Source organism: Protopterus annectens, chromosome 3.part0 (genome assembly GCF_019279795.1).
Source record: "Protopterus annectens isolate FY-2018-M chromosome 3.part0, PAN1.0, whole genome shotgun sequence".
In the NCBI taxonomy this organism is placed as follows: domain Eukaryota; kingdom Metazoa; phylum Chordata; order Ceratodontiformes; family Protopteridae; genus Protopterus; species Protopterus annectens.
In genome coordinates, this window is record NC_056731.1 from 864,291,782 (window position 1) to 864,316,714 (window position 24,933).

Consider the following 24,933-nt stretch of genomic DNA (forward strand, 5'->3'; position numbering starts at 1 on the left):
TAATACATACAGAGGTGTACAAGTGGACATATTTGTGAGGATAAGATCATGGGTATTAAGCCCCCTAGTAGTATGGTTAGCTATTAACAGGTTCATAGGTAAGTACTAGGTGATCAGTCTGATGACTATAACAAGTTTAGCTAAACATCCATATTCAACAGTTCCCTCAAGCCTTAAGGAAGGCAAGTCAATATAGACCTGGGGGGGGGAGAATTTAACGTTGGCCATCCAATTATCTAGATTTACCTTGAAGTTGTCAAAGGTGCTACTTTACTTGACATGTGGTGAAAGTTTGATCCACAGGCTAATGCGTTTTTTTAAATGCTACACTAAAGTAATAAGCAAGAAAAGGTGTGTGTGTGTGTGTGTGTGTGTGTGTGTGTGTGTGTGTGTGTGTGTGTGTGTGTGTGTGTGTGTGTGTGGTGAGGTCCAAGATGTAGCCTATCAAGATTTTTGCAAAATAGTTGGCTCTGTCCCACATAAAATACATATGCAATTTACTTTACTTTGACTGTTTCAGGGTAGCGTCCTCCATGAAAAAAAAATGTATTAGCAATAGGATAGAGAAGTTAATAGTCAATGGAATCCGCAGTGACGAAATACGATTTACAAGAGCTGTACTAAAGAAGTCAAGCCTGGGACTCATCCTCTTCAATGTTTTCACAAGTGACATTGCATTAGAAATGGGAGTAATAAATGGCATTTACAGGCGACATACTATAGGGTTCAGTGGAGGAATTGACCCTCTTCAGTGTTTACAGAATGAGCATCAAAGAAGAACTGGGTCATATAAGAGCAGTACTACAGCATACAGTTCTGGGACTGATCCTCTTCAGTGTTTACAGAATAGGCATCATAGATTAACTGAGTTATATAAGAGTGGTACTACAGGGTACAGTTCCGGGGCTGACCCTTTTCAGTGTTTTCAGAAGGAACATCATAGAAGAACTAGGTCATATAAAAGCTGTACTACAGGGTACAGCTCTGGGACTGACTGTCTTCATTGTATATAGGAAAGACATTGTAGAAGAACTGGGTCATATAAAAGCTGTACTACAGGGTTCTACAGGGTACAGTTCTAGGACTGGCCCTCTTCAGTGAATGTACACGTCTCACTGCAGAAGGGAAAACTGTGTTTCTCTGCAGATGATACAAAGGCCTGTCACAAAGTCAGTCCATAAGATAATGTAGAGAGAATGATTAACAACATCACAAAACAGGAAGGATTAGATATATGGCAGATTAGCTTCACTGTAAATACATGCAGGATAATGTACAAACTAATATAAGCCATAAGGAAGATTATATAATCAGAGGTGAGATATGAAGAGCTATTAGGAATGGAGCCTTGGTATTGCTGTATCAGATTATTTAATGTAGTCAGTTAGCATCGAAAGCCAGAAAGGAATTTTGGGGACTTTCTAGGATGTTTAAAGACAAATGTTAACAGTAGGACGGTAGGAAAATGGAAGGTGCTGTTCTTTTCTACAGCCAGTTTGAGAAGCCAAATCTGGAGTAGTGTGCTCAGTTTGGGGACCCCAAAAATGCAACTAACAAAGGCAGTGAAAAATGGCCAAGGTGTACATCAAAACACATCTCATAACAGCTGAAAGAAAGTTACAAAGTATATCCAGGAAGAACTAAAAGGTAGAGCGACTGTGTGCATGTACAATAAATGAATTGTGAATGTTCAAAGATTGCATCATCATCATCATCATCTGAAGAAGAAGGTGCTAAACAAGATGGAGACATAATATCATACAGAGTATTATAGATGCCTGAAATTATTTGAGAGCATTATGGAATCTAAAGCTACTGTGCAATTCTAGAAATCATAGACAGACACAGTAATTTCTGAGGAGTGGAGAAGTTAAGATCTTGATTAAAAAATAATCACATCCTATCATTTATGTAGTATAAAGAACAGACTAGAAGGTCTACGTATCCAGAAATGTTGTATTTCTAATGGTCTGTGTTCATATTCTTTTAACAATTACATAATTGCTGCAGTTATTTTCAGAAATAGACTTCTGAAATAGGATGGTGATTTTTAATGCCTTTGGTAAATGTCATTTAGGTCCCCATCCTGACCTTTTCCGCCACTGTTCATTTCATGTGCTTTCTGTTTAACTTAGTGAAAAAAAAAACAATACTTCTTCTCAAATGCTGTCATCTTTAATAACCATGTAACTCTTCAAGAGACCAGCTTCAGAAGAAACAAGGCACATTACTGTGAGGAAAACAGGCTATTGTTCTGGTTAGAAAAATTGCATTGACAAGCTTCAAAACGTAAGTTACTAAATGCTGTCACCTGCAGTAGGCAGTTGTGTTTCATCTCATTTCACTTCTTTTTTAATGTTGTATTTTGTTTAATAAAGTACTGTGGTTTTTATAAGAGTGACTGTAATTGTGTACTTCTCTATATTTGAAATTGACGGTATTAATAAAGCATTATTAATTTAAAAGACATTTAAAAAGTACATTTAAATTAACTAACTTTATATGCCTCAGCTTACTGCAGCAGTATAGAAGGATGACAAACTACATTTTTCTGTTAGGAAAGCAAAGCAGTGATACTCCAGACTTCATAAGAAAACTAAGCAATGTAACTTGAAGGGTTAGCCTAATTAAAGAAAATGTTCAATATTCAATTAGCAGCAAAATCCGTATGTTTTCAAATAAAATTAATAAATGTATGCCAGGTTATCATTTCCAGGGGAAGAAACAGCTAAACAATGAATCAGGGTTTCTTTCTGGTCAGAATCACAACACAGATGTCTGGTAAGAAATGTTACCTACGGTCATCAGATGGGCATGGCATGCAGTAGATGCTGCTCTGTCCCTGTACCTAATTTAAAAATTGCTCCTGCAGTAGCAGTCGCCCAGACGGACCTTTCCTAACCCAGGCTGCTTTGTATTCATCCTGCAAAGGTCAACAGGCTACTACATGGCATTAAGGGAGATGAGTCAAAAGACAGTTTTATATTCATTACAGTGCAAATGTCCTGCACGAATGTTAAAGTTAAAGAAAGTTTATAGCAAGCAGAGCAGCTCTAACATTCCCTGAATCACCAGCTTTACTAGAAAGCACAGAGGAGACAGTTGGCACAGAGGATACTGTCAACAGCAAACAGTAGTAATGTCAGGAGATGGGATGGAGTTGGGACAATGCTGGTGAAAAGCATAATCTTGGGCTTATTACCAAAAGGAGAAGACAGCCGTTCTTGTATCATGCTGAATGGTTTCTGAATGTTGCAGCAGATGTCATAGACAGATTGACAGATGTATTGGAGCAGAGATGAAAAAAAATAATTTGCAGACATGATAAGAATGTGTGGCCATATTATTAACAAAGATATTGAAAAAAGGGGACCTCGAATTGATCCCTGCAGGGCATCAACTTGGGTTGATTTAGAAAGTGATAATGCATCATCTTACTATGCAGATTTGGTGTGCTCTATGAAATGCCTTTCATATCAGTTCACTATTCCTGTAGAGAAGTCAAGGTCTTTTCAGGCATGTGAGCATGAGATAGTGAAAGTCAGTGTTTTGAGCTTTTGAAAACTCCAAGCAGACTGAAATTCCTCTTCACATTTTAATTTACTGCGGCCATAGTCAGTGAAAGCAAGAACATTCATATTCTGGATATGTCAGGGTGGAAAACTATGTTGGCAAATTGAAAGTTAGTTGCTTGTTGTTATGAAATTTATGAGGTGCTTATCAATGTATATTGAAACTATTTAGTCAGAAAATTAAATCAAAATGACTGGTAGTGTCCAGCAAATAGAAAACAAAATAAACAAGGAAAACACATTATTGGTGTGCTTTTCTAATGCTGAAGAGGTGAAAAACCCAGAGGCATTAATTGTTTATGTAGGGTGTTGTAATGCCTTACCTGAACATTACGCTGTTGGATGAGACTCAGATGAAAGTGATGAAAACAAAATAACTAAAATAATAATAATATGAATCTGAAAGCGAATGTCAGAATAGTGCTTCTGTAGCACAGAGGAATAAAACCCTTACCGTGACACAGAAGACCCACATTTGAATAGCACCATGGGAAATTAGAAGAGTCAAGGAGGGAAAGTGGGATGGAGCAGCCAATGCCAGCTCACTCATCCTGGGGAGAAGGATGCTGTCTAATTCCCTGCAATGCTGCCCTCCTCAGTAGTCCTGGACTCTAACACATAGGATTGATTGCTGGATGGCATCTTGTTGCATCATGGCCAGGAGAACTGTACATACACATGTGCAGCATGCATGCATCACCTTAGGAAAGCCATAATTACAGATGTCAAGCCACCAGCGGAGATGGTAGGCCTGAGAAAAGAGTAGGATACCCCACAGAATGACTGTTGGCTCACTGTGAGCAAGGAATGAATGGGCAATAGGGCACTCATCTTGCTCATGGAATGAACAGACCTGGCTATCACCCTATTGGAACAATGAATTATTCAGCTGGATGCTGGTAGATTGCCATGTAGGGGCAAAACAAAAGTCAGAATGTAGAAGAAGCATCATACCTCTTAACTCTCTGGTATTTGCCAAAAAATACAACTTTATAAGTTTAAATAACAGGATGCAATGAAATTTCCAGTGTCTCCTTTAATTTATGATTTTTTGGAGTTGAACCTTCATTGGCATTGGTGCTATGATAAAGTTATTTGAGCTGAGACTGCAACTGTATGCTCTGACGACTCATGTAACTGGAGCAACAATTGCTCGCTGACTTGAATTATTATTGTTATTATTATTAATAGACTATTTTGCTCTTGTTTTTCTCTCTGTCTCTTTAAGAAGGCCATGCTTTGGAGTTTTGGGGCAGAACAGAGGCTTAAGGAATCTGGAGTTCAACCAGCTGTAGAGGGAGGCTACTTGCCACTGGATGACATAGAACAGATGACAGACTTGACCTTAAGAGCAGTGATGCAGCCTCCTCCTGTTAAGAGAATTTAAGGAAGATGGAAGATAACCTCATGAACTTGGATGAATTATGGGGGTTAGGAACATTTAAAGCACCAAGAAAACTAAACCAAACATAGCACAGCACCTGGACTTAACGGCTAAATTATGTCAGCAAGTAACCTGCTTTGGACAAGTATGAACCTTTCAGCTGATATGCAGCTCAGAGTCATGCAAAAAGCAACTGAAAGGAAGCTTTGTCATTCACTTTATGTCCTCTTTGTGAAATATTTTGGTTATGTGTTATGGCCAGCATCTCAAGGTTACATGTTTTTTTTGAAAAAAGAGATAGAGAGAGATACACCTTCATATATATATATATATATATAATGAATGCAGATGGACCAAAGTGTTTATACACACACACACACACACACACACATAAATATATATATATATATATATATATATATATATATATATATATATATATATATATATGGGATCTGGACACATGCTCGACTAGCATATGTCTGAATCACAAAACATCAAACACACATACACGAAAGCGCTTAACATCGACAAGCGCTCCCGTGTATGTGTGCCTGTTTTGTAGATCGGACTACATGCGGGTAAGGGAAAATTCCCTTTTCCCCACTGTAGTGCGATCTTGGAGTGAGAATAATAAAGTGGGGGGGGGAGGCAAAGCCCCCTGCAGAAACGTAGATTTTTTTTTTTTTGAACTCACGATGTTAAGCACTTTCGTGTATGCGTGTTTGATGTTTTGTGATTCGGACATATGCTAGTTGAGCATGTGTCCTAGACCCATAGATATATATATATATATATATATATATATATATATATATATATACACAAATTAAAACAATGAGTAAAAAGGTCACACAGAAAAAACAATCAGTAAAAAGCTAAAGAAAAATCTAACAATGCTAGACTTTCTACTATGTGATTCCTTAAACCTCTTGTATTAGAGGCAACATGGGATATATGTAAAAGGTTTTTAAGGACATCAGGTGTTTCAGCTATATGGCAATTCTGAATGTAATTACTTTTTTCTTTTTAAGTCTATTAATGGACAAATTCAGGCTGTGGACATGCACATTTCAGCCTTCTTAAGACATCATAATCACAGCATAAGTGGAATGTCTGGCTAACAGTTAGAAACACAGGGTTGTCATACCCAGCTGATATCCATAACCATTAGGGTGTCTGCAAAATATCCCAACCAACAAACTAAAACAATGATTTTTCTTTTGGCTTTTACTGATTGTTTTTTTCTGTGTGACTTTTTACTCATTGCAGCACCATGAAGGGCTGACCCTGCGGCCATGAGGAATGCTAGTGAAGCATTGTGGGAGGAGAGCTGTATGCTAATTACCCATAAGCTCTCTCCTGAACCACCTCCCAAAAGCCATTTACATGGCCAAGTGATCCAAGAAAGCACTTGGCCTTGTAGATCAATATGGCTACACCCACTACATTGCAGTAGTGAACATGAACATGGATGGGGGGACCACTAGACACCAGGGCTTAATATTAAACTGTCAGAACAGCACCAGCATCAAAAATAGGGATCAATGAGAATAATGAGTAAAAGTGCCTTACTGGCACCACCAATACTACTGGGACCAGGGTGGTGGGTGATGCATACTCTTCAATGCTGTACCAGCCCCAACCTTACTACAGGGATGGGTGGGATACACCAGACACCAAGAAAGAGTGCATCAAGGCAAAGAACAGCAGGATGTGGATATGGTGGGAACACCAGACATACACTTAAAAGCCATAATGGTACCAACTACAGTACAGAGATCAGGGTTTGGAGGGACGAGTAGATCACCAAGTAAGATATTGCCATGATCACACCAATATGACTACTGGGACTGAGGTTGGGAGAAAGCACTGGACACTAGGAGTAAATCTGTAAAGTGCCATAATGGCACCAGTGTTACTATGAGGATGGGAGGTTGGGGGATGCATTAGATACCAGGAAATGCTCCTTAAGTGCCCTGAGGCACATACATTACTATGGGAATAAGGAGAGGGTAAACCACTGGACACCAAGGCTTACACTTAAGTGCTTAAATGGCACCAACATTAGTAAAGGGATTGCAGGGTGGGGGAAACCACTACATCACCAGGGCTGACTCTTTAAAGTGCTGTAATGGCATCTACATTATAATGGGGATTAGAGAGGGGGATACACCAGAACACCAGGGTTGACTCTTATAATGTGTTGTGCAGGGACTGTCATGTGTGTGTGTGTGTGTGTGTGTGTGTGTGTGTGTGTGTGTGTGTGTGTGTGTGTGTGTGTGTGTGTGTGTGTGTGTGTGTGTGTGTGTGTGTGTGTGTGTGTGTGTGTGTGTGTGTGGGTGTGGGTGTGTTCGAAAGACATGTATGTCAGAGAGTGACTGAGGGGGTCCAATGCCCACACTGACAGCAGGGTACTGCGACATGTAGATCAGCCATGATTTACACATTGTGGTAGTAACTGATATTAAGGAAACATGCAAATTAATCAGTAATGAGGTCTGATCTCATTGTGACACATCTCACTTGAAGGGCCCGTCTGCAGCTCATGCTAAGGCCTTTAATGGACTCCTGGGATAGTTTTAGAAAGAATGCAGAAATGTTATTAGTAGGTTGAAATTGTCATACTTCATTTGCTTTATGATCATTAGGTGGCATTTCACCGAGTGGTTTGTGGTATATAGCCAATCAGGATGATACAAGAACACTGTGCAAGTGACTGATGCAGTTTATGATATAGTTATTTTATGGATATTTTATAAAATAGCTAGCAGTATGTAAGACCATCCTATTAAGCAGGAGGGAAAGTAGTGACTCCTATTCTTTTGAAGACAGTATATACCTTGATGATTACATGCTAGGCTCCTAGAAAGTGGATATAATGTAAGGTTTTGCAATAGCATATGTTTTCCGAAAGACATGAAGTTTAAAACTAAAATGTCTGTTAATAATATTGTGTCTTAAGTGATAATTTAATAACTGTGTTTGAAAAATATCTGTTATTATTTACTGACTTGAATCTTCAGTCATTTGCCAGAAACCCACAAATTGTATCAGGAACAGTGACAAAATTCTGGACATTCTGAGCAACTCTGGACAGCTAAGATATATTTCTTATGCTGCCTATTGTGACACCCCCCCCTGCTGGGCCAGTAATCAAGGAGCCTAAATCCTCACCACTGACACTGGTAAGGTATATTCACTTGGAACAAAGATAGATACACACAGTATTTCCAAATGCAGCTCTCTGCATCAAGTGCAGCTTCCCTTAAGAGTACACAGGGAACACACTCAATCCGGGAGCTGGGTTTCCCTCTCTCTCTCTACAGGCCCCTAGTATGATTCCCCACTGGCACAGCTGTAGTGTTGAGTCCTCTGCCAAGTCCAAGCCATGTCCTCCACCACTGTCTCTGTGAAACCATTGCTTTGTGTCCCTGCACCAAGCAGCTGGCACACATACTCTTTGAGATTTGATTTGCACACACACACACACACACACACACACACACACACACACACACACACACACACACACACACACACACACACACACACACGCACACACATGCCCACACACGCGCACACACACCTGGGAAAGGCTGGTGCAGATTTACTCACTCTCCTACCCTTTGCCTGGACTGTAAGGTAGTTACTGCACCAGACACTGCAAAGTCAGCTACTCTAAGGCTCTTACAGGGGTACCCAATTATACTGAGTAAAATTAATACTAATATCAATGGTAGTGTTTGACCACTGCAGTAAGGCTTTCAGGAGTGGCCACAGTGTCACCAAATAAATATAGTTACTCTTAAAGGTTAGCATATTCTCTAAAAGACCAGCCACAATGAAAGGTTTAAATATATGTAATAACAAATAATAAAAGAACATGAATATACTAAATATCTATTCATAATAAACACCAGAGTTTCAATCACAGGAAATATTAAAAATAACAAAGAAAGAAAAATTCACACAGTTACAGGAAAACAGTACTTAACTAATCGTATTATATTTTCCTGACTGATCTAAAGAATTAATATTCCCTGGCTACTTACTAAAGAAAGGCAAGATGAAGTGGGTGGCTGGTCTTGTCAGTTCCAAAAACAGACTGCTCTGAGACTTCAGTCTCATCTAGTATTAAAAATCATTTTGTGCTGAATTACAGAATGACATCACACACATCTTGTCACCTGATTTTGTTTCCACACTATCCCCTTTACTAGAGGCTGCCAGGATTTAGCACAGATGTTTTACCTTACACACCTAGAGCTTTGCTAAGATCTGTTGCAGCTTCTGGAAGTCATAAAACAACTTCAAACTTCCACCCTTCCAGAGTAGCAATTAGTTCAACCCCAGGAACAATATGGAAGGCTTCCTATTACAGACTTTTGGTCTCTGGCTGCATCGAGACCTGTTAGCTGCCATCTTTATGGCCTAAATTAAGTAATTTAAATTCAAGAAATTTTTCTAAAAGTTAGCCGGGGCTGTGCTTAACCTCTTCTTTTCCAGCATCCTCTGTTAAAATATTAAGTTCAGCAGTTATAGTACAATCTGACATACAGGTGTATTTCTTTCTTCTGTCCAGCAGGACCCACTGTTGGTACATTTTTCAACACAACCATCTGTACAAATCAGTTTGATATACAAATGACTTATAATTCTTTACAAAACTCCAGCTAACTATGCTTGCATAAGTTACATATACACTGTCCAACTTCTCCTGGCATAACTGGCAATACCTCACATTGTCACATTTCTCCCCCATTGAAGACAAAAGCTAGTTTCTCAAGTGACCCTGGAGAAATGTGGCTTGAGAGATACGAGCCAGTCTGAGAACACATTAACCCATACCCTGTCTTGAGAACTCATCTGCACTGGCATTGCTGACCCTAGTGGCTGGCTCTATGTAGCCATAGATCTCCATCAGACACCTCGTGCCACCCACTGCAAATACTTAGCACAAGGGCCTCCCTAACATGGTAAGGCTTCATCATGTTAACATGGTACAGTCTGTGCCCCTACCTCCTGGTTAGTAGTTCTATCATGTAGTTAACATCATTGACCTTCCTTACCACTTTGAAGGGTCCCTCTCAAGCTACCTGCAACTTATTGTGTCTGACAGGAATGGGAAACATAACCTGCTGTCCCACTTCATACTCTCAGGTTCAAGAATTCCTGTCATGCCAGACCCTTTTCTGCTGTTAGGCTCCTGCCAGGTTTTCCTGGGCCAAGCCCATGAGGTCCCTAAGTCTTGGCCTAAGGTTTATGACATATGCCACAACAGAATCCTTCTGGGATTCACACTCACCCTCCCACTCATCATGAATCAAATTTAAAGGCCCCCTCACCTTATGCCCATACAGCAACCCAACAGGTGAAAACCTGTGGATTCCCAGAGTACCTCTCTGTATGCAAACAGCAGATGGGGCAAATATTTGTCCCACTCTCTCTTAAACTGGTTTGCAAATGCCTATAACATAGTCTTTAGTGTAGAGTTTAAGCTCTCTACAAGGCCATTAGTCTGGGGGTGGTAGGGGGATCTGACATGAAATTGGCACCTCTGTCAGTCAGTATTTCTCTTGGGAAACCTACCCTGCTGAAAATCTCTAACAAAGCAATTGTCACCTTCTCTGCCTCATTGGAGGACAAAGTCACCACATCAGGGTATTTAGTAGCATAATATACTACCACCAGGATATACTTCTTCCCTGTGGAACTTTGGGTATTCAGAGGCCCCATAATATCCATACCCACCCTCTGAAATGACTCTTCAATCACAGGCAAAGGCATCAAAGGAGCCTTGACCTTGTCTCCTGCCTTGCCTACTTTTTGGCACTGCTCACAGGTCCTGGAGTATCCTGTTACATTAATTGCAATCCCAGGCCAATAATAGTTCTGCATAATATGCCTCTTGGTACTCTTTATGCCCATATGATCTGCAAAAGGAATGTCATGGGCTCTGGCTAGAAGTGCCAGACAGTAGGCTCTAGGCACTGCCAACTGCTGTATTACTTCACCCTCTAGCCCCCCTTCAGGGGTCCACTCTCTATACAGTAACCCTTTGTTCCAGTATACACACTCCCCTTTTCCTTGAGAATTAGGTGCCTCCTTAGCTCCCTCCCTCAAGCCTCATAGTAGGGTCCAAGAGCTGAGCCTGCCTCAACTCTATCTTTGTAACCCTTCCCAGCTCCCTTTCCACAGGAAGCCTGGTATCCTCTGACAGCAGTGCCTCACTGTCAGTCTGGGTACTACCACTCACCTCTACTCTTACAATCGCTCTGTCCAAGGGAACACCAGTACCTACCAGCAACTGTGGCTCACCTTCAGGATCAATGCTACAAGGTAGCTCCCTCCCTCAAATAGCCAACTCACCTGCCCTGGCATCAGATGTGGGGTCTGTCTGGGTCTCCCCCAGGCTACCAGACCCACATGTCTGTCTCCAAGCTTGACTGCATGTAACTACATGCACACAAGGTACTGCATTATCAAAATAATTCCCTATCAAGACATCTGCAGAGATATCCTGAAACACACCTACTTGCTTGCTTCCTTTTCCACACCTTTATTGAATTATCACTTGTGACATGTGCAAATTTACATTCATATAAAAGTAATCAAGCTATATTAACATAAATATTATACTTCACATATGTTGCTATATATCATATAACCTAAGCAATATTACATAAATCATTCAATTCCTGCCTTTTTTAAACAAGACACATCTTTATTAAACTATCACTTCCAACATAAGCAATCATGCATTTATATAAATGAAAACAGATAACACCAACACAATCATAGTTGCAAGCATTTTATATCACAAACCATACCGACACACCCCCAATTGCAAACATTATACAACATTTATAATCTACCCAATCTTTTTCACTCAAACATTACATAGCTTATTTAAGTCCTGCCACCTTTTAAACCTCATTCCTTCCTTGTATGTATTGTTTCTACAATTCCTATTTTTTCCTATGTAGTTTGCTCCTACCCTTTTCTAAGGATCTCAATCCCAGTTGTTTTATCTCTGTTGCTATAGTCACTACTTCCAGTACAGTAGGTTTAAATTTTCATTTCCATTTTCTAGTAATTGCTTTCTTGGCAGCCACCATTATTAGACACAACAAGACCTTGCTATGTCTAGGCAATTACGATTCTGGATCATAACTCAGAAACATCATCTCTGTCATCACACCAATCTGCCCACTCAGCATCTCCAACAGTGCATCCTGCAGGGAATCCCTAAAGTCCACTGACTCACCGCACTCCCAGAAAATATGTTCCCAATTACCTTTTTCTTCCACTTCACACCTCCAACATTTGCTCTCTGCCTGAGAAAACAGCAGGATCCATTGCTGCCACATTTTTAACACAGGCAGTTTTACAAATATATTTTTCAACACAAGCATCTGTACAAATCAGTTTGATATACAAATGACATATAATTCTTTACAAAACTCCAGCTAGCTGTGCTGGCATATGTTATACACCAACTGCCCTACTTCTGGCATAGCTAGCAAATACTTCACATCATTACACCTATTATCATATTTTGCAACCTGCAGCCATTTCTAGGAACAAAGACCCCTGAATATAGGAACATCCAGTTAAAAATCTGGACATCTAATAGCGCAAAATTTGAATACCAAATAGCACATAACTCTTCCCACTTCCTTTAGGAATGTGGGATACTACTCAGAAACTCACTTAAACACAGAGAGTGACAAAATGATGGAAAAAATATAAGCACATTATCAAACAGACATTGTTAAATCTGTAGACTTTAGTGATCGTTAGTGCAAACTTCTGCCACACAAATTCATTTGTTTTTGCTACAAAGAGAGATGCAAGCTGAGTATCCTTTTTTAAATTATTGTTGCCACTGGTTTGTTGGTCATATAGTGTGGTTTTCTGTGTACTAGACTGCTTCAAAAATCACACGTGATAAGTGGAGATTCAGAAAATTGTGTGAAGTGGTAAATCAAGCCTGACAAATATGGAAATCCCTCCAAACATAGGGACATCTAAATCATGCCTGAAAATATGAACTCGCCTCCAAACTAAGAACATTTGATAGGTCTGCTTATTATTAAAGTAAGTCACTTTTTAAATTGTGTCACAGAATGGTTATATCAGACAGTTCTATTGGAATTAGGTGTAGTTATGATATGAGGTATGCAAATGTTATGCTAATTATCCATCCAGATTTTTGGGCCAGGTGTTCATACTTTTGTACAGCCTTTGTCCAGTTTTTTGATGTCCACAGGTTGACAGGTATGACAGGCATTGCTGAAGAACGCCAAAATAAAAAAAAAAAAAGTTTCCAGAGCTGGCAGTGCAGTTTATTGCCCCTAGATGGGGCTGTGAGTAAAACAATAGTATGAAGAGGGACTGAGATTGGTTGAGGGAAACCCAGTGGTGCTGCTGATAAACAGAGGCTGCTTGTCCACTTTGGACAACTGGATGAATCTTTTATTATTTTTTTATCAACCTATTTATATGGTTCTCATTGCTAATCATAATAGCTCAAGGAGGCAGAAAAGGATAAGATACTAGCTCTCTTTCCTCTGTCTCTTTGGAATAAGTCGCTAAGAAATTTCCTGTCTTGATACTTGGAGTATTCAATTATGAAACTCCAAGAACGAACAGTTCTGACACCAAATCCACTTAAAAACACTTAAAATTTGAAAACTTTAATGAAAATGAACGATAATAAAATAAAATGAAATAAAACACACTGGCTCATAAATTATGATCATTTTATTTAAATTAACTGATTTATATTTTTTTCTAAAGTGCCTTGTTGTTGTTGTGTCCTTCGGCTTTTCCCGGTTAGGGGTCGCCACAGCGGAACTCCAGTCCACTAATGATTGGCAGTAGATTTTTACGTGCTGACTTGCCGGGCCTAACGCACAACCTTCAACGAAGGAACGCCCATTCACGCATGTCGCCACATAGAAGACGCTCTATCTGAGAATGCTTTTTTCTAAAGTACCTTCTAATTCCCTGATGCTTTGTGATTTAAAAGAAACAAAAGCAAATGCTTGCAGTGTTCGTTGAGAAGATAACATGTGCTGAAAATGTTTGGTGTCTAGACAGGTACTGGCCATTTCAATAATACATGTCTTGTTTAGCTATAAAGTATGTTAGAGTGGGTTTAAATGTCTCCATGGTGTTGATTTTTATTATCAGACGTGTCTTTGAGCTACAGGTAGATGGGACTGTAGAAGAAGCGATATTTAGTTTTGCAGTATTCTTCAGCCTCAGCCACAGATTCTCCAGCATCACATCTTTGGAAAATGGAGGACAGTCAAAATGTAAGAGATGAAGATATTTGTCATTGTGTAGTATTTTACAGGTGAAAATTTTTGCTTGAAGCAGATCTGCCAGACTGCAGGCAGCTGGTGCTAATCATCACAGTACTGGTATGTTATGATGGGACATTCAGAATCCTACAAAAATTCTTAATGGAGAACTTTGCACCAGCTAGATCTCACCACCAATTAACCCTAGAAATATAGCACTGCAGTAAGTATGACGTAAGCTTATAGACACAAAAAAGTGATATATGATCCAAAGGAGCAGATATCACATTGAATATTGATATATTCTACCCTGTGCTCTTACAGTTTCTCTTTGCAGATGTGGCAGGTTCTGCTTGTATTCTACTTGCTTGATCTCCTTTGTAATTAGCTAGAAGACATCAAGGTCTGCAACTGAATTCTATTACTATATAATATATAGTTTGGGAGGGTGGATATTTATTTTTATTTACCTATTTATTTATTTATTCTTTATTGAATGGGTTAGCTTTCCTATGCTAGTGACCTCTTTTCAAGGTAGAGAACTAACATGGTATTTAAACTACTAGGGTAACTGGGTATTGGGGAACTTCCCCTATTGTTCTCAATAGTTGACATGGGATCTTTTACATCCACCATAGCTACCACCAGCACTAGCTGATGATAACTTGGTTTAATGTCCTATCCAAAGGATGGCACACTCAGCAGTGCAGCATTCACTAATGTTGCACTGCAGTGTCAGCAGTCTGAAAACCAACCCAGTCACTTGGAGTAGGAATAGAACCTACAACCTTCTGATCTTCCAGTACCAAAGGCAAGCTTGCTACCTGTTGAACCACTGACACTGACCTTTAGAATGGTTTGCAGTCTTGCTGTATTATTTTTCTGGATCTGTACTCTAAATACCTTATATATTCTTATAACCTTATCTAAACATTAGATGATGTGACATGAAGTCTTTATGACATGCTATGTATGTGAAATATTTTATGTCTTTGGTTTGCTCTATGAAAGAGCCTTTCATTTCAAGGAAGCCACTTTGTCAAAAGAATGACAAAACCAGACAGATAAACTGCAGCCTATGAAGGCAGGATAAAATGTCACAGTGACAGGTTTTTCTACCTCTTGGCCACCTTTGGGAGAAGGGAGGTGATATGTATATACCAGCATGTGCAATGAGACAAAAAATGCTAGGTCCAGTATTCTATCACTCTATGCGTGACTTTACTAAACAGTGTCCAGTTTATTACAATAACCAGTTCCAGAATATCACTTTAAATTTTCCTTTTCTGTATTTATTAATCTGTGTTAATGTTGGATGACATTGCCTTTAATAGATACCCCTGTGCTATACTTGCAAGTGCAAGGAACCAGAATATCTATATCAAACTCTTTACAGTGTAGCAAAAGACACCATTTCATTATCTATGGACTTTTTGCATTATCTGCTTTCACATGCTTGTGTTACTGTCATCTTGAAATCAAGTTATTTTTGTTACATGTGTGCAACCTCCTCTGTCTTTAACCCTGTCTTCCTTGTTCGCTGGACCTGCAGTCAAATAACTTGGCATGTATAGGTCTCCAACTGCAATGCCATGTAGTCATAATATATCCTGTATAAAATTCTCTAAGTTGTACATAGTTTTGTTTCAGAGACAACTTATGTCAGCTACAGGGAGTCTGACTCTGAAGCTACACCTGTACTAATATGTAATGTAGAAAGTGGTTCTCTGGTGCAGTGGTATACCTTCCTTTTAATGGCGATCTCTGGTGCAGTGGTATACCTTCCTGTTAATGACGATCTCTGGTGCAGTGGTATATCTTCCTGTTAATGACGATCTCTGGTGCAGTGGTATACCTTCCTGTTAATGACGATCTCTGGTGCAGTGGTATACGTTCCTATTAATGACGATAACCTAGAGGAGAACGTATGAACGATATTAAGGCAGAAGTATAGCATTGGGACATATTTGCATGCATGTGTGCCAGGAAAACAAGGGTGACAAAGAACATGTTTAATCAGAGGACAAATAATGAAGCTTTGCTTCATAAGTGACCCTGATTTCCTATGTTTGCTTTGGTTCTACCTTATTTGAAAGTCAAACTGATATAAAAACTGAAACATGCCTAACTTGGGAAGGAAATTCTGAAATCACATAATGCTGGATCATGTCAGAAGTCTCTTGTGCACATTAAGAGAGATATCTGTAATTCACCCCTCAAAGGAAACTAAAACTTCAGTGTAGGATCCATAACACTGGGAACTTCCATGCAAGTTGCAGTTTGCTGTAGGTGAGTTACATTAATTACATTATTAAAATCATATCTTTAAGTCAATATAAGCCTCTCCAAGTTCTTGTTAAACTGCAGTTCCTTAAGTCTCTTCGTCCTCTTAAGAAGCTAAGGTACTGCAAAGTTCCTGTGGTAAAACCGGAAAACACAGAATTTAAAGGACGACTGGCCACACACAAACCTATGAACATATAATGGTGTCAATATAAGAAGATATTTTGTACATTTTTCAGCACATCTGTTTGATTGTTAACCTGGTATTCAGCTACAAAATAGAATAAAATGCAAACAGCTAAATCTCGAATGGAAAACAGCAAAACAGAAAAGCAGCGAACAAGGACATCAACAAAAATAAATTCATCCAATGGCCATAGTTGGCCAAAAACCAGGAAGTAATGCGATACGTGTGGTAAGTAACCTGGTAAGTTACGTAACTTAAGTAAAGGTAAGTAACCCAGAAAGAAGCACTAAAGGCGGAGGCGTGTCCATATTCATTAAGGATATCCACACCTCCAGGCTAGTTGCACGGCATAATGCATCCGAGATTATCCAAGTGCAACTAACTCTGGGCAAGACCGCAATCCAAATTGCAGCTTGCTACAGACCCCCCACCATGCCCCAGGATTCACACTCCTCATTTCTTGATACACTGGAAAGTATTAGGGTACAACCCAACACCCTAATAATGGGCGATTTCAACTACCCCACCATTAACTGGGAAAACTACTCATGTACCAATTGTTTTGCTCAAAGTTTTCTAGAATTCATAAATTCCAATGCCTTGGATCAACTTATTCACACCCCAACCAGGGGCAACAATATCCTAGACCTGGTCATTACCAACAAGGGAAACCGGTGTTCCACACCACAGGTCAATTCCTCGTTGGTCAGATCCGACCACAAGCTAATCAGCCTAGACATCCACATCCTAACCCCAGCCCCAATTAGGGAAATCATCGTAAAAAACTTCTGAAAAGCCAATTTCACACTTCTTAAGACAGAAGTGGCAAACTTCATGACACCCATGCAGACGGACAATAGAGGTATGACTGCCGAATCCTACACAAATGCACTTTATAAGCACTTACATGAGTGCATGGATCAAGCTATCCCTAATAGAACCAAGATGTTATCCTCCAAAAAAAGGAAGCCAATCTGGTGGTCCTCTGCCATAAACAAACTCAACAACAGAAGAAAGAAACTGTTGCAAAAAAGAGTAAAATCCCATGACTGGAGGAACTCCCTGGTCAACCTCAGTAAGAAGCTGAGATCCCTCATAAAATCCTCCAAAGCTAGTTACAAAAACAAAATTGCCACTGACTCTAAAGACAACCACAAAGCATTCTATAGCTATGTCAAGAATCTAAATGGGAACACTCAGATCTGCTCTGAGTTACAGCATAATGGCACTAAATATACAGAGCCAACTGATATTGCCAACATCCTAGCAGATAGGTTCAGTGCTAACTTTACCCCCCTCTCACTCCCTAGAGAGCCCATCTCTATACCAGAAGAATGCAAAGTTCCTATAATCATGGCTGCACAGGTAAAAAACACACTCTCCAAAGCCAAGAACACAGCATCCATGGGACCTGACAATATCCCAGGCTGCATTCTACATGAACTACAGAATGAACTGGCACCCTACCTAAGTACCATGTTCAATCATAGCCTCACCTCAGGCTTTGTACCCACTGAATGGCGCACCGTGACAGTTATCCCACTCCACAACGGGGGAGCCATGATGGACCCTGGGAACTATCACCCCATTAGCCTGACGAGCCTGGTATGCAAGGCCATGGAACGTATCATTGTGGAACTCATAAACAAAGACATTGGTAATCTCCAAATACTGGACCCTACTCAGTTTGGATTTGTAAAAGGCAGATCATGTCTCCTAAATCTGATTGACTTCTTTGAAGCAGTCACCAAAGCCATAGATCAGGGTAAAATGGTTCACACAGCTTATCTAGATCTCACCAAGGCTTTCAACACCATCCCCCACTCTGGAATTATAGATAAACTCACTAAACTAGGTATAAATCCCTGTCACAAGATGGGTTGCCAACTGGCTCATGGACAGAACCCACACTGTGAAAGTAGCAGATTCCAAATCTGACATCAGACCAGTAACAAGTGGAGTACCATAGGGTTCAGTCCTGGGTCCTCTCCTGTTTGGTATCTACTTCTCTGAAGTGCAGGCCAACACAGAAGGTCTTTGGCTAACAAAGTTTGCAGATGACTGCAAACTAGGAGCCATAATCAAAACGCCTAACGATGTGGACAAACTACAAAAGGGCCTCACTGAGACAGATACCTGGTGTCAAAGCCATGGCCTGAAGCTCAATGCCAAAAAGTGTATTGTCATCCCCTTTGGTAAAAACTCTGTACCCATGAACTACCACATAGCTGGTAGTCTGCTTAATGCTAAAAATGTGATAAGAGACCTTGGGACACAGGTGGACAGTAGTCTCTCCTTTGATAATCACATCACCACAGTGGTCAGGAAATCCTTTTAAGTGGCTCATCTCATCACAAAACGATTCTCATCCAGAAAAAAAGAGGTCATTGTTCCCCTCTACTCATCACTCATTAGACCCATTATAGAGTACAACTCCCCTTTTGGTATGCACCTCACAAGACATCTACAACAACTGGAAAGACCACAGAAATACCTCACAAAGAGGATTACTGGCCTCAAACAGATGCCCTATGCAGACCGTCTCAAAAAACTCCAGCTTTACTCCATCGCATATCGCCTACTCAGGGGCGATCTCTGCCTAACATACAAAGCTATGTCAAACCCGGAGCTGTTGGACATGCTCCACTTAAAGAAATCCCAATACCTCCGAGCTACATGCTCTAGGGACCTTAACCTTGTCACCACAATAGGCAGAACATTCTGGAGGGATAGATTCCTGTCTCAGAGACTTCCCATACTTGGAACTGACTACCTATCTATGTCAAACAGAGCTCCTCATTAGCACTATTCAAGAAAAATCTTGATGATTGGATGGGAAATGGGAAATTAACCCTGGGGATCACTTCTGTGGCTCTGCTCGACAGGGGCACAGGAAAATAATTTTCTTGGGTGGCGAAAGCCAGGGTACATTTTTTGGCTAGGCTTGTATGGGCCCTAGGGCTGATAGCCTAGTACCTACCTATGAACCTATGAACCTATAAGTAAAGGGAAACTTTGTAAATTTGCCCTGTTCCCCACTGTAGCATGATCTCAGAGTTGGGTGTGAGGTATAAAGCTCTGTGCCTTGGTTGGTTTTGTTAGCGATGTTGGCCGACTATGGCCTTTTGATGCATTTCTTTTTGATGATAGCATTGTGTGATCTCAGAATACCCCTTCCAAGTTAGGCCTTGTTCTCTGCTTTTTTTGTTTCGCTCTTTTCCATTTGAGATTTAACTGTTAGCGTTTTATTGTTTTCAGTAGCTGAACATAGACCCAGTGAACTATCCTTCATGCACCCTTTTAAACCATGACATGATTCAAAGGGTCAAAAGTAAATGGAGGGCAACCAGTCAACTAACATGCTTTTGGGTGGGTGTGGAAAACCCCAAAGAAAATCAATGCCCTGTGGGGGAGATTATATAAACAAACAATAACCAGTGGTAAGAAATTACCCAAAAAGTGTGAAAGTGTTGCAGCTGTCCTTATGCAGTTTTTTTTCCCCTGTTTATAGGTTCATAGGTTCATAGGTAGGTACTAGACTATCAGCCCTAGGGCCTATAGAAGCCAGGCCAAAAAGGTACCCTGGCTTTCGCCACCCAAGAAAATTATTTTCCTGTGCCCCTGTTGAGCAGAGTCACAGAGGTATTCCCCGGAGTGAATTTCCTATTTCCCATCCAGTCATTAAGATTTTTCTTGAAGAGTGCTAATGAGGAGCTTTTTTGATATAGATAGGTAGTTTGTTCTAAGTATGGGAAGTCTCTGGGACAGGAATCTATCCCTCCAGCATGTTCTGTTTATTGTGGTGACAAGGTTTAGGTCCCTAGAGTGTGTAGCTCGGAGGGATTGGGACTTCTTTAAGTGGAGCATGTCCAACAGATCTGGGTTTGACATAGATTTGTATGTTAGGCAGAGATCGCCTCTGAGTAGGCGATATGCAATGGAGTAAAGCTGAAGTTTTTTGAGACGGTCTGCGTAGGGCATCTGTTTGAGGCTGGTAATCCTCTTTGTGAGGTATTTCTGCGGCCTTTCCAGTTGTTGTAGATGTCTTGTGAGGTACATACCAAAAAGGGTGTTGTACTCTATAATGGGTCTAATGAGTGATGAGTAGAGGGGAACAATGACCTGTTTTTTTCCTGGATGAGAAACCTTTTGTGATGAAGTGTGCCATGTAGAAGGATTTCCTGACTACTGTGGCAATGTGATTATCAAAGGAGAGACTACTGTCCACCTCTGTCCCAAGGTCTCTTATCACACTTTTGGTGTTAAGTAGACTACCACCTATGTGGTAGCGCATGGGTAAAGTGTTTTTACCAAAGGGGATGACAATGCACTTTTTGGCATTGAGCTTGAGGACATGGCTTTGACACCAGGCATCTGTCTCAGTGAGGCCCTTTTGTAGGACGTCCACATCATTAGGAGTTTCAATTATGGCTCCTAGTTTGCAGTCATCTGCAAATTTCATTAGCCAAAGACCTTCTGTGTTAGCCTGTACTTCAGAAAAGTAAATACCAAACAGGAGAGGACCCAGGACTGAACCCTGTGGTTCTCCACTTGTCACTGGTCTGAAATCAGATTTGGAGTCTGCCACTTTCACAGTGTGGGTTCTGTCAGTAAGCAAGTTGGCAACCCATCTTGTGACATAGGGATTTATACCTAGTTTAGTGAGTTTATCTATAATTCCAGAGTGAGGGATGGTGTCAAAAGCCTTGGCAAGAACTAGATAGGCTGTATGAACCACCTTACCCTCGTCTACAGCTTTGGTGACTGCTTCAAAGAAGTCAATCAGGTTTAGGAGACATGATCTGCCTTTTACAAACCTGAACTGGGTAGAGTCCAGAGTTTGGAGGTTACCAATGTCTTTGTTTATAAGTTCCATGATGATACATTCCATGGCCTTGCAGACCAGGTTCATTTGGCTAATGGGGTGGTAGTTCCCGGGGTCTGTGGTGGCTCCCCTTTGTGAAGTGGGATAACCGTCACTGTGTATCATTCAGTGGGCACAAAGCCTGAGGTGAGGCTATGATTGAACATGGTGCTTAGGTGGGGTGCCAGTTCATTCTGTAGTTCATATAGAACGCAGCCTGGGATGTTGTCATGTCCCATGGATGCTGTGTTCTTGGCTTTGGAAAGTGTGGTTTTTACCTGTGATTACAGGAATTTTGCATTCTTTCTGTATAGAGATGGGCTCTTTAGGGGGGGGGGTAAAGTTAGCACTGAACCTATCTGCCAGGATGATATATTTAGTGCCTTTGTGCTGTAACTCAGAGCAGATCTGAGTGTTGCAATTGAGATTCTTGACATAGCTATAAAATGCCTTGTGTTTGTCTTTAGAATCAGTGGCAATTTTGTTTTCATAACTAGCTTTGGAGGATTTTATGAGGGATCACAGCTTCTTACTGAGGCTGACCAGGGAGTTCTTCCAGTCATGGGATTTTACTCTTTTTTGCAACAGTTTCTTTCTTCTGTTGTAGAGTTTGTTTATGGCAGGGGACCACCAGATTGGCTTCCTTTTTTGGAGGATAGCATCTTGGTTCTGTTAGGAATAGCACGATCCATGCACTTGTGTAAGTGCTTATAAAGTGCAATAGTGTAGGATTCAGCAGTCATACCTCTATTGTCCATCTGCATGGGTGCCATGAAGTTTGCCACTTCTGTCTTAAGAAGCATGAAGTCGGTTTTGGAGAAAATTTTTACTGTGGTTTCCCTAATGGGGGTGGGGGTGGGATGTGGATGTCCAGGCTGATTAGCTTGTGGTCGGATCTGACAAACAAGGAAGTGACCTCTGGTGTGGAACACCAGTCACCCATGTTGGTAATGACCAGGTCTAGGATATTGCTGCCCCTGATGGAGGTGTGGATAAGTTCATCCAAGGCATTGGAATTTATGAATTCCAGAAAACATTGAGCAAAAGATTTGGTACAGCAATAATTTTCCCAGTTAATGATGGGGTAGTTGAAATCGCCCATTATTAGGGTGTTGGGTTGTAACCTATTATTTTCCAGTGTATCATGAAATGAGGAGTGGGAATCCTGGGGCATAGTAAGGGATCTGTAGCAAGTTACAATTTGGATTGCAGTCTTGCCCAGAGTTAGTTGCACTTGGATAATCTTAGATGCATTATGACTAGCCTGGAGGTGTGGATATCCTTAATGAATATGGACATGCCTCCACCTTTAGTGTTTCGGTCCAGGTTAGGTGGCTGAAAGGTGTGGTATGAATTATAGCCTGGTAATGCAGGGGTGCTCTCTGGAGCCTTGAACCAGGTCTCTGTCACTGCACAGATGTCGATGTTCTCCATTTTAAGGAGTGCCTCGAGTGAATGTATTTTGAGGTCTAGACTTCTAGCATTGAGTAGCATTACCCTCAGATTTTGCTTGCTTGTACCTGTTACGGTGGTGAATTTGTCATTTGAACCTTGCCTAAAAAAGGCACTATAGGGGTGGCGAGAGCCTTAGCCAGTATCCAGAATCCCAAGGGCAACAGGTGCAGGCCATCTCTGGCAAAACATCATGGTCTGTCAATCATGTCATCCCAGGCAGACAGATACTGGATCCCCTTAGAATGACACCAGAAGCTCAATCATTTTGTCCTTGTACTGTGGTATCATTCTGGGTGATGACAGGATGCTACTCAGAGCTAGGGTCATACCTGCCTGGGTTACAAGATCGGAGAGCTCCTCCATGTCTCTTTTCATGTAGTCCAGGGTGGTATGTCTCAGGTCATTCACACCAACATGGACAATGACAGAGTTGTGGGGTGACCTGAGCGCGTGCATTATGTGGTGGATCCTGGCACCTGACAGGTAGCTGACAGTGACTTTCTCCTTGTTTATCCTGGTGAGTGGAAAATCAGTGTGCCTGACTATAGAGTCACCTATGACTAGATTGTTGGGTACATTGTTATGCCTTATGGACTGCAGTTGAGTGGCACACTGAGTTTGTGGGCTATGTGTCATTTGGGTTGTGTTGGGGTGGAGGTTGCATGTGTTTCTGCTTTGGAGATCTCTGTTGCTTGAGCAGATTTTTATTGAGAGCCTCTGCAAATGTAGGTATGTGTTTTGTGTTGCTATGTGTGTGTTTTGGTGGTGTAGGTTTTGAGGGACTATGTGATGAGTGTGGTGTGGTGCTTCTCCTCTTGACTGTCTAACCAGTCTTGGGTGAAGAGAGCTTTGCTTCCAGTTTGGCTATATAGGTTCCTCTCTCACAGGTTGTAGTGTTGGCTGGTAGGAGGAGAGGGTTGTTTGTGTACATGAAGCAATTGCTGCATTGCCCCAAGATACCCAGATTCATCAGATAGACAGGAGAAAACACCGGGAGCTCACCCTTAGCCATGCCTGGATAGGTGCTTATTTATTAAGTATTAAAAACTGTTTTCCTCTAGACAAATGAGGAAAGTTGATTACTCTAGTAATTTGTAGCTTATTTAGTGCTTACAATAAGTTCTGAACAAGTGCTGAGCTCAAAGAAACAGATTTGAGTGCTAAAACTAAAAAACTGGGTAGTTCTAAGGAAAAATTTGAAGAGCAGACTTTATGGCGCCAGAACTACTTTAACCCTAGCTAAGTAGCGATGCATAAAGTGTATTTTTTTTAATATAATAGTAGCAAATGAGCAAACGGATTTAAACAAATTAAACAATAAAAAGCTAAAAACTGAACCCCGTTCCAGTGGTCTTCGATCAGACAAGTTCTAACTGCACACTCCTGCCACTAGGGTACAGGGGAACCTTCTCCAAAAAAACGATGGTCTGGATTAGTGCTCAAGTTATAGAAACAAAGCTAGATTCAGCAGGTCTGAAATTAGTCTATGCTACAGCAAACAAGGCGTACCAATTTCAGAATGAAACAGTTCAAATAAGCAGGCACAATAAGCCTTTAACCAGAAACTCCCAGCTCAGAAGGGCAGAATCTACCCTGTCCTCCCAGAAGAGTGCAGACCACACCTTCTTAATGTAAAATAACTGGCCTGAAGCCAAAGTGTTTAAACCAGAACTAATAAACTCTTAGAATAACAGACACTAAGCCTTCAATCAGCAAATCTCAAATTAGAAGGATATAAGCTACCTGTCCTGCCACAACAGTGCAGACCACAAACCTTCTTAATGTAAAACAACTGGTCTGAAGCCCAAGTGCTTCAACCAAAGGCTTAGAATAACAGTTACAATTTAATCAGGCTACTACCAAGCAGTAATAAA